At 39.3% G+C, this 10,662-nt stretch overlaps 1 long non-coding RNA gene across 1 annotated transcript; it reads left to right on the top strand.

The window, feature by feature from the left end:
- The first annotated feature begins 545 nt into the window (after nucleotides 1-545).
- LOC140599673 (uncharacterized) lies at nucleotides 546-8,712 on the top strand. Its single transcript, XR_012002597.1, has 5 exons — nucleotides 546-888; nucleotides 3,432-3,636; nucleotides 4,711-4,822; nucleotides 5,523-5,747; nucleotides 8,556-8,712. It is a non-coding gene; the product is annotated as an uncharacterized lncRNA (long non-coding RNA).
- The last annotated feature ends 1,950 nt before the right edge of the window (nucleotides 8,713-10,662 follow it).

Here is a 10,662-nt window from a genome sequence, read left to right as displayed (position 1 = left end):
GTATATCAACTCTCACTTTCTTTTTGGTGCTTAAGACTTAGTAAGTTGTTTCAGAAACCAATAAATTAAATTGCAAGCACAGAGTCTACTTTTCTGTATCATCATCTGTTTGCCCCCGGGCACTCTGATCTTTGCTTGATTCATCTGCTGCTTTGCTTTGCTTCTCTTTGAGTCATCATCTCCTTGAGAGGCTTTTGAAGTACCTCTACTGTGCCCCAATGATTTATAGCGATTTCAGGATTCAGGGTTTTCACCTTTGACTCACAGTTCTCTTTTGCCTTTGAACGTGGGCTGGGAATAAATTGAACTGAGATAATACTCAATCATTACTCATTTTTGAATCTCCCAAGAATTGTGGCCAGTCGGCTCACAAAGCTGTAGGATAAGTTCTGTCTTAGAAGGATCCTTGACCATGTATTCAAACAAACTTCACAGAGGTAGTTCTGTGCATCTTCCACACCTGACAAAGTGCTTGAGTCCTAAAGAGCTGAGTTATTTTCTAAGAAGGGTCTCAGCTCAATGGGTATAGACTTCTATAAGGCTCTGCTCTCATTCGACCAGAAATGAACACAGAGGGAACACAGTCTGTACTCAAGCTATATTTCTGTTACACATGTAGAAAGGACAAAAACAAAAGGATTTGAAGCACAGTGCCTGCAATGAAGACTGTATGCAGTCAATGATTGAGGCAGCTCAAGGGCACAGCACACTGCAAAACACCCAGGAGAAGGGCTTTGAAGTACAAGGTCAGCACTTCCTTTTGATCTGTACTGCTTGGGACATCACCCAATACTCTCTATTCTTTCATTCAATGCCCTGATTTTTGGCTCTTTCTGGATCTCCACCTCTGATCACCATCTCCTGCTTCCTGGCCGAGAGGGGAGGCAGGTAGGTGAGAGAAAGCACGGGCCGATGGGGAATATTGGTATAAGGAGGAGACTTATTTCTGGGAAAAATGGCTTTTTCTTAATTAAGATGCAGATAATTCAGGATGAACACATGCTGGGGACGGCAAGGATCCAAGTGGATATACCAGACGTTCCAAAACGATGATCTCAGGTCTCTGGGTGTTTGGAATTAGTATCAATAACTATGTGCCAAGAACATTGTCATTGTTTATAGATAGAATAAATAATATATGTCAATTATGTCAATTACTTGTGCTACCATTTTTCAAATATAACAGAATGTAAATTCAGTTTTAAACACTAATAAATTCATATGAATTTAGTATTTTTCCAATTTTTATTTGTTCCTCAACATACCACAGTAAAAGTAAGAGTACCATCATGTGGACATCTGAAAAATAAAGAGCCTTTTGTTTTTTTCCTTTGAATTCTGGAAAAATAGGAGTAGGCAAATTCTGACACTTTAGAAGGGGTAAATGTTTTGTTGGATAAATGAAGCCATATTTTTTTGAGTGCATATAGATATTCTTTCTATACCACCTAAATCTGTCCTTGGATGAATTTAGTTCATTCATGAAACTGTGCATTTGGGAATTAAACTCTTTCTTTCAAAATCAGTTGTTCATCATTGGGTATGTCTCTTAAAATTAAAATATAAACATTTTTTCCTCTTAGAAAACAGTAGATATTAAATATAAAATAAATAGACAGTGAAAATAGAAAAGGAAAAATTCTCATAATTTCACTGCTCAAGATAACTACTATTAATATCTTTCTCTATATATATCCTTCTAGAACTTTTAATATATACATTCTTATGTATGTGATTTAAACAAAATGATCTTTTTCTACGTTGTATTTATAGCCTGTTGTCTTTTTGTCTTTTTTCTTTCATTTACCAACTTAGGATCAATCAACATCTTCCATGAGAAGACATTACTAAAATTTGGAATTCCCTACTAAATAATTTTCAAAGAAATCTGTGATTGAGGTAAATTCAGGTTTCTAGAGAGCAGAAGGGAATTCTTATGTCTCCCTTTGAAATCATGCCTGGAAGGTATAGCAAGTTAATGCGACTACACAGATTTTTTTTTTCCAACACAGCTTCCTCCCAACTAAATAATTATCATTTCTTTCTTTATGCCACATGTTCTTTTGTGCTTTTTATTATTCACCTGAGATTAAAACCTCTTTAATTAGGAGCTAGAGAATTCACTCTAATTTAGGATTCATATAAAAATCGCTGGCCTGGACTAAACAATTCTAATCTTTCACTGCTTGTGTCCCTGTTCTAGGGTGCTTTTAGCAATACACATAGCTTCATATCTATAGAAATAAAAGGTCCTTTAAAAGCCTATTAAAAGGGTCCTCAGGAGTGCAGAGATATCAAATGGCACTCTAGTATTACACTGATTTTAGTTTAAATGAGATAGAGCCATGTTTCCTTTAATAAAAATACAATCTTGCAAATGACAGACCTATAATATTTCCATGAGTCATAACCTCAGGAAGGGAAAATCTTCATAGGATAAATTTTATGTTATTCTTATTTTCTTAATTTATTTATTTGAGAGAGACAGTGAGAGAGAGAGAGAGAGAGAGCACACGGAGGGAGAGGGAGAAGCAGACTGCCTGCTGAGCAGAGAGCCTGATGTAGGGCTTGAGCCCAGGACTCTGAGATTATGACCTGAGCCAAAGGCAGACACTTAACCAACTGAGCCACCCAAGTGCCCTTTCATAGGATAACTTTTAGAATGAAATTATAATGAAATGGACTCAGAAGAAAAATTTAAAAACAATTAAATAATTAAGAGTGTGAAAATAATATCTATGGAGCAACTGACAGGATTGTATTTATTTCCTTTGGTAAAATGGCTGTTAGTGATTACAAATTATTATTTTTAATGGCAAATATGTTCTCCGTTGACTTGTGACTGGCTATTAACCAATGTGAAGGACAAAACAAGAAGCAGAAGCCTTAATATAAAGACTTAGATTATATCTCTCTAAAAGTGGATTTGACAGAAAGTACATTGGACCACCTGGAAATCAGAGATCTGAGTGCTATTTGGGCTCTGCCACTGGTTCACCATACAATCCCTCATATGTCCTATTATCTCCCTGCATGAGAGTTTACTTATCTCTAAAATGAAATGATGGAACTAAGGGGTCGCTAATATTCCATCAGCCCTGACACACTCTGATCAGGGAACTATCATTCTTACCAGCATCGCAGAGACTGTCAGCTGCTTCCACCAACATCCATCTTTCTCTTTCTCCTTAGAAACAAATCTTGATGCCTTTAGCAGGGCATAATTTTTCCTGGAATAAAAGAGAACATTTCTCAGTTTTCTTGTAGCAGAGTGTGGTCATGTAACTAAGATCATGTCATAGACCTAAATAGAACTAAGGTCATAGACTTAAAAAAAGTAGAAGTAGAAGCAAAAAGTAGAAGCAAATGAGTTGTATGGGACTTTGGGAAGGGAGCCCAAATGAAACCATCTCAAGCTTTCTCTCCTTTAGGTCCAAGACTCAGATGTGCTGGCTTAAGCCATAAAAGTCACCTTGGACCATGAGCTGACCTTGAGAATGGAAGTCACTGCCTTGATGATAGAATAAAGATAACATCTTCGGTCTCCCTAACAATACCACAGAGTCACCATATATGTCTTGGAGCTGTTCTGTGCTGCTTTTACATGAGAGAGAAGTTTACATCTCTCTTCTTTAGGTGAGAATTTTTTTTTTCTTTCTGTGAAAGGCAGCTATATTGAATCCTAACTGATGCAGTCAATAAAATGTGATTACTCGCTGTTGTAAAATAACTACAACTACCAATTATTTTGCACTTAGTACAATGCCAGGTACAGTCCTAAGTGTTTTATGGACATTGTCTGATTTGATTTGCACAATAAGAATACTTATGAGTTAGGTAATATTACCTATAATTTACAAATGGGGAGATGGAAAGCTTAGAAAGTTTAAATGGTATCTTCAGGGTCATGTAGGTTATGTGACAGAGCTAGATTCTACACCAGGTTGGATTGACTCCAAAACTTATTCTCTCAATCGGTATCATCAGTTTAGTGCATTCATTATTCCTTGTGGGTAACAGATGCACAAAGAACACAATGTTAGCTGGTATTTCTAGAAAGCCTTATAGAATTGTCAAGAATCGGGGTGCCCAGCTGGCTCAGCCAGAGGAGTGTGCAACTCTTGATCTCAAGGTTATGAGCTCAAGCCCCATGTCAGGTGCAGAGATTACTTGAAATAAATAAATAATTTAAAAAAATTGTCAAGATGTAGACAACATTAGCTGTAGTCTATTCTCTGAGCAAAATGGGGAGACAAAGATCCCTCATAGCCACTGTAACATGGACAACCTTAACTACCCAGGTCATCAAACATTTTATAAGAGATTTTAAAAATAGAAATAACATTACCTAATACTAAAGATTGCATTGGCTATTAAATATGACGATATATGTAAAGTGCACATTAGAAGACCAGCTTCACAATGGGTGCTCAATAAATGGTACCTGACAGCATTATTAGGCAAGAAACTCATAGTGATGTTGTGAAAATTTGGGGGGGTCAGAAATCATAGGTTCAAAGACAACATCTGCAACTGGGTAACTATGTGAATGCAATTCAGTCATTTGATTTTTTTAGAATTTAATTTTCTAAGGAATGGATTACTTATCTTATAGAATTGTAATTGGAGACCATGTCTTTCAAATGCCCTTCCTAACACGGTTTAGAATCCCAGCAAATGGAAGTATTAATATTACTATTGTTCTCACAGGATTCAAATACACTTATTTGCCAACAGTGATTTTTCTCATTGGTTTACGAACTTCGGCGAAAGAGAGTGTCTGCCGCGGGTGCGGCTGAACTATAGCAACATGCACCTGTAGGTAAGGGGCCTCTGTGGGGTGGTGTCCGCAGAGGCAGACAGCTGTAGTACGTACTGTGGCAGGCATAACACTGGGCCATTCTTCTGGGCCTGCCAGATTGTTCTGGAATTCAAGTTTGTCTCCTCCTATTTCTATGTGCCTTGGTCTCCTTCTGCCTTTATACTTTAGCCACAGCCAGTCCAACCTCAGTGGGGCAAGAGGAGGACTTTGCAATGTTCATGGGACACAGAGAGCCTAACTGCCTTGGGAGCTGTGTAGCAGGCTGGTGGTGGCTGAGAACACTGGGTACTCCACGTGAGAACATTTTCATCTGAGAACATTGTCATCTATTTTTTGTTACTCATTCTCTTGGCAAATTTTCACTGTCTTGAGAAGCTAATTTCATAGAAATCAAATAATAAAACAGGACAGATTGAAAACAAGGGTTTTCTTACATAAATATCACGTATTTAATTCATTCTGACACTAACAATTTATTTAGAACTCTATTAGAAAGTGGACCTTGCTGACTAAGATTGCACAGCCTTCAAAGCCTCGTGCAAATTCTAAACTGTAAAAAATGTTTTCCCATCTCCCCTTACTCTCTTCCCCTCCGTGTCAGGTTTTATTTGAGGTTAGAATATCCATTTTTTCTGTTTTAAGTCTCCAAATTTGCCTCATCCTTGATGGAAAATGGGTGACTCTCAACTCCTGCTTTTAGGCTGCGAGGGATGAAGGAAGGCACTGGAACCCTGGGGGACAGATGCTTGCTCATTGTCTCAATGTCACAGCTCTCCTCCTTCAACCTACTGCCCCAGGAAAGGCATGCTTTGCTTGTGTTGGTGGGAGGTGCAAAGTCTGAGCAATCCACAACAGACCATCTGAAATAATTTTCCCAGGTAGCAGAATAAGCATCTAGCCAGACATTGCACTGCTTTTCAAAGAGGTGAGTCCTTTCTTGTTTACTAACTGCCATTTAAAAACTCCAAACAAAAAATTAAGCTGTTGATGCATGTATCAAAGCCAAAGCAAGGAATAACTCCTTTCAAAAAGATAGCAGTTTTTTGGAGGCGGGTGTGGGCTCTGTGTGGGTGCATCCTTAAATTGTGGTTTGAAGTCAGTATCAATTTTCTCTGATAACAAGACGTGTAAATCAGAAAGGCTGATATTACTACAACAGAAAAAAAGTGTAGAGCATTTGGAGGCTTAATTATGCTTTCATTTAAAAAAAAAGATTTTATTAATTTATTCATGAAAGACACACAGAGAGAGGGAGAGACATAGGCAGAAGGAGAAGCAGGCTCCCTTAAAGGAGCATGATGTGGGACTCGATCCCAGCATCCCAGGATCATGACCTAAGCAGAAAGCAGATGCTCAACCACTGCCCACCCAAGTGCCCCAGCCCCCATTGCTTTTTATAACTGTGTTCTTTGAAGGGAAATGTCAAACCCTGTTTAGGTTTTTGTTGAAACTAACTTCCAAAGACTTACCTTGCTTGAATATTTATTCCCCTTTGCTTTTCTGTTCACAGTACTCTAGAATTACCCTTCTGGCCCTGCCAGGCAGCATCGTGTTTGCTTAGTGTGAGCTCATTGCACATTTTCTTTACCTTGCAGTGATGATGCTTTTTTCAAAAAAAAATCATCAGTGAATTAACCAAACTGAGAGAAGAGTCTTCGCTTCTGTTCAATGGGTTTTCTCTGATCTAGAAAAAATACGCTTTATGATGGAACTCGTGAAAACCAATATTTATCCCCGGCTTTCTTTTTGCTCTAAATGTTGTATTACATTTAAAGCATTCAAATATTTCTAAGTCAGTTTATACCTTGACTTTTCTTAGAACTGTATAGTTTCCTCTGTGGTGTCTTAAGACTGGTCTGGGCACATGGTTTCTATGCCCATGCAAAAGGCATAAGTGCCAAGCATGGAGACCCATACCCAGATGCCTGTCCAGCACCCTGGACAGATGACACAGCCCCCAGGATTCTAGTTAAGCAAATCGCATGGGGGTATGAGTCACTTGGGGTCCTCATTGGGGGATGACTCCCCTGAGTCCCCCTTAGGACCACATCCCAAGGGTTTCCCCATTTCCTGGCCCCTACTTTCCCATCCACCTGAGTACTCTAAACTGGCTGACATCTCCCATTCCCAGCATCCTCCTTTTCTTCTTTAAAGATACCAATGTTGATGACACCCAAGAAAGTAAAATGGCTAAGACATATGCTAATATCTTTTGAGTGAGATGGCACATCTAGGAGAGATAGGGTTAAAGATTTACCTTAGACATAACTCAACTTTGGAATTTTCATACATTTATCTTTATACGTTAGCTCCTGTGCAGGCCGGCAAAGGCAAGGGAGAGGAAGGGAGGGGATGGTGGCAAAGAGCTATTTCTGCAGAGAGCAGCTTTCTGCAGCTCAGAGGCCCTGGATCTGGGGGGAGCTGCCACCTAGCTCCTCCCTCAGCCAGGCAGCCCCCCACCCCGCCCCCTTGTCTCTCTGCTCTGGCCTTTACATCTCACACATGTGGAGTAAGCTTTTTCTCTCCCTGCCAGTGGGCATTTAGTAAGCTGGCTCATTCTTCATACACCACCCTCCCCTCCCCTGCTTCATTTTTAATTTTTTTTTTAAAGTCACAAATTGGAGTGAGGGGGAACAGTGATTTTTAGGAAGCTAGTCCTCTTCACAAGGTCGGTTTGTGCCTATTACTCACTGAGAAGAGAACAATGTGAGCAAATGATCACATTTGATTAGAAAAGGAAAGAACAAGGCTTAGCTCATAATGACAATCGGCAATTTGAGGAATTAAAATTATTTTAGAAAAGCATTGATTTCTTCTAAATTAAAATATGCCCGGAAGCTTATCTATATTTTATATATGGTCAAATGACTTTTTTTTGTTACTTGGTCCCTCTCATTTTAAACCATTTGTGAGCTGACATTCCCATTTATGCTAGAGGATGTTCTGTATCTCAGAATAATAATTGAGAATGCCCCCATAAATATTTTAAATTTATGAGGCTCTCTTTCTTACTAGCTACACTACAATTCCTTTAGTGTAACAGCTGAAGAAAAGCATTGTAGAATTCTCGAGAAAATAGTTCTTGGTTTTAACTTCTTTATGTTCAGCAGCCTTATTATTGTCAAAATTCCCCAAATTAAAATGCAAAACTCAGCTTCTTGGCTGGGCTCGCTTACTTAACCTTAATAAAATATAAGGGTCTGTTTCATTAATCGGAAACACACCAGACACAGTGCATGAATTTTATCTTCCACTTTGTCCTTTGTATTTCGGGATGATGATGATAATAATAACAATAAAAATCCTTGGATTTGGCAGCCAGACAATTGTGTTCTTTTTGTTTCTATCATGTTCCTATGTAAAATGAATTTCTCAGACAGACTAAATGCCTTTAGGGGCGAAAATTCCAGAGATCCTCTCCCTTGGAAATCTTTAAAAATAGAATAAACTTTCATTTGTCTGGGTGTGGTTTGAGCACAGTCTGTCTTTGGCAGAGGGATGGTTTAGTTGACCTACTGATGTTGCTTTAAGCTGCATGATCACTTAGAGGGAGAATTTTCCTTTAATCCTTGCCAGATTTAATCTATCACAACAATGCATGTGCCTATGGATGTCATGAAACAAAAAAGGGGATGCAATCTTCTTTTCCATTGTAAAGTAATAAAACAGTTTCTCAAATTTGAGAAAGTAAGATTAAGTCAAGAAAATGTCTGGTTTTCTCCCCCTCTCCCAGCTTCTCCTGAAAGATAGTGAAATTTGATAAATAGCACGCTATTTAAGACAAGATGTTTTCAAACAACTGGGCCAAATCAGCAAAATGGAACCATATGCTCCATGAAGACCACCTTCATGTTCCTTGCATGAATCTGATGCTGGGCATCTGGACAGAGGTGGGGGGCACTGACCATGCCAAGGTGTGCTGCTGGGCATTGACGGACTCGGGTTGGGAGAGGTGCTGGGGAAAGTGGTTTCACAGATATGATTCCCACCTGTGTCAGCCCAGGCCCTTGTAATGCATGCATCCTCTGTCCTCCTGTTGACCTCCCAGAAACACTGTGGGCAGCCACAAATTCCCCTGCCGTCCAATTGCCCCCCCCACCCTCCCACCTGGAGTGATTATATAATGAAAGTTTCCACTTTCCTCAGAAAGGCCAAAAAAAAAAAAATAGTGTTATCATGTCAGTTCATTCATCATTAATACATATACACATGCAAGAGTCATACACACATGGGGAAACTTTTTTAAAAAAGATTTTATTTATTTATTCATGAGACACACACATACACACACACACACACACAGAGGCATGAGCAGAGGGAGAAGCAGGCTCCCTGTAGGGAGCCCAATGTGGGACTCGATCCCAGGACCCTGGAATCACGCCCTGGGCCAAAGGCAGCCGCTCAACCGCTGAGCCACCCAGGTGTCCAGGGGCAGTTGTTTAAAACTATATTTTATTTATAGTCAAATTTCAAATCATATTTATTCAGGGGTTCACCAGGTTTCTTTCTCTTCCATGACAGAATCCAAAGGTTGATTTTGTTTTTAACAGTCTTTAGTGAGGTATTACTTATTGATCGGAAAATGCATCTACCATATGCATGTAAATCAATGTTTTTTAATGAATTCATAAAACCGTGTAATCATCACTATAGCCCAGTTTTAAAGGTGTTTCCATCACCTCAATAAGTTCCGCAGGTCCATTTGCAGACAACCTCCGCTCCCGTCCCCAGCCCTAGGCAAGCACTGACTGCTTTCTGTTCTAGAGACTTGCTTGTTCTAAAAAGTTTACACGGATCAAAGAATACAATAAGGGATCTTTTCTGAATGCTTCCTTTGCTTAGCATGTTTTTGACGGTCGCCTGTGTTGTAGTATGTCAGTGCTTCGTACCTTTTTATTGCTGAACGGGGCAGCCAACGTGGCTCAGCAGTTTAGCATCGCCTTTAGCTCAGGTCGTGATCCTGGAGTTCCAGGATCGAGTCCCACATCGGGCTCCCTGCATGGAGCCTGCTTCTCCCTCTGCCTATGTCTCTGCCTCTCTCTCTCTCTCTATCTGTGTCTCTCATGAATAAATAAATAATATCTTTATTCCTGAACGGTCTTTCAGTGTAGTAGGTAGACAACATTGTTTTTGTTATCAGTTCACTAACTGAAAGACATTTGGTTCCCAATCTTTGGCTACCACGAAAACAGTGCTGGGAACATTCAGGTAAACGAGTCTTTGCGCAAATATAAGTTTTCATTGTTCTTGGGTAGACAGCCAGGGGTAGAATTTTTATTTCATATGCTAAGTTTATATTTAATTGTTTTAAAGAAACATAGTTTTCCAGAGTGATTGCATCATTTTACATCCCCTTCAGAAATGTAAAATGTAAAAATCCATTTTACAAGGATTCCAATTCTTCCTTGTCAACACTTGCTGCTGTCTGCGTTTTGATGATAGCCATCCTACAGGGCGTGAAGTTGTATCTCATGATTTTGATTTGAGTTTACCTAATGATTTATGACATTGAGCATCTTTCCATGTGCTTATTGGACATTTGTAAGTCTTCTTTGGACAAATGCCTATTCAATATCCTTTGCCCATTTTTAAATTAGGTTGTATTTTTTTTTAATTATTATTATTGAGTTGTAGATGCTGTCAACTGAAAGGGCCAACCTCAAGGTAGGTTGGTAAATGCTTTATTCATTGTCCTCCAGAGGATGCTAGCCCAGGAGAGAGTCTTTCACTTTGCTCTGGAGAACTGCTCTGAAGCTTGTTAGCTATAGGAGATTATACACGCAAATAGAGGAAGGGGTTACATGCTTTCAAGGAGTTCTCCAAATATTTGGGTGTCACAA

This window comes from Vulpes vulpes, chromosome 7 (assembly GCF_048418805.1).
Source record: "Vulpes vulpes isolate BD-2025 chromosome 7, VulVul3, whole genome shotgun sequence".
NCBI lineage: Eukaryota > Metazoa > Chordata > Mammalia > Carnivora > Canidae > Vulpes > Vulpes vulpes.
This window is presented reverse-complemented; position numbering and strand designations above follow the sequence as displayed.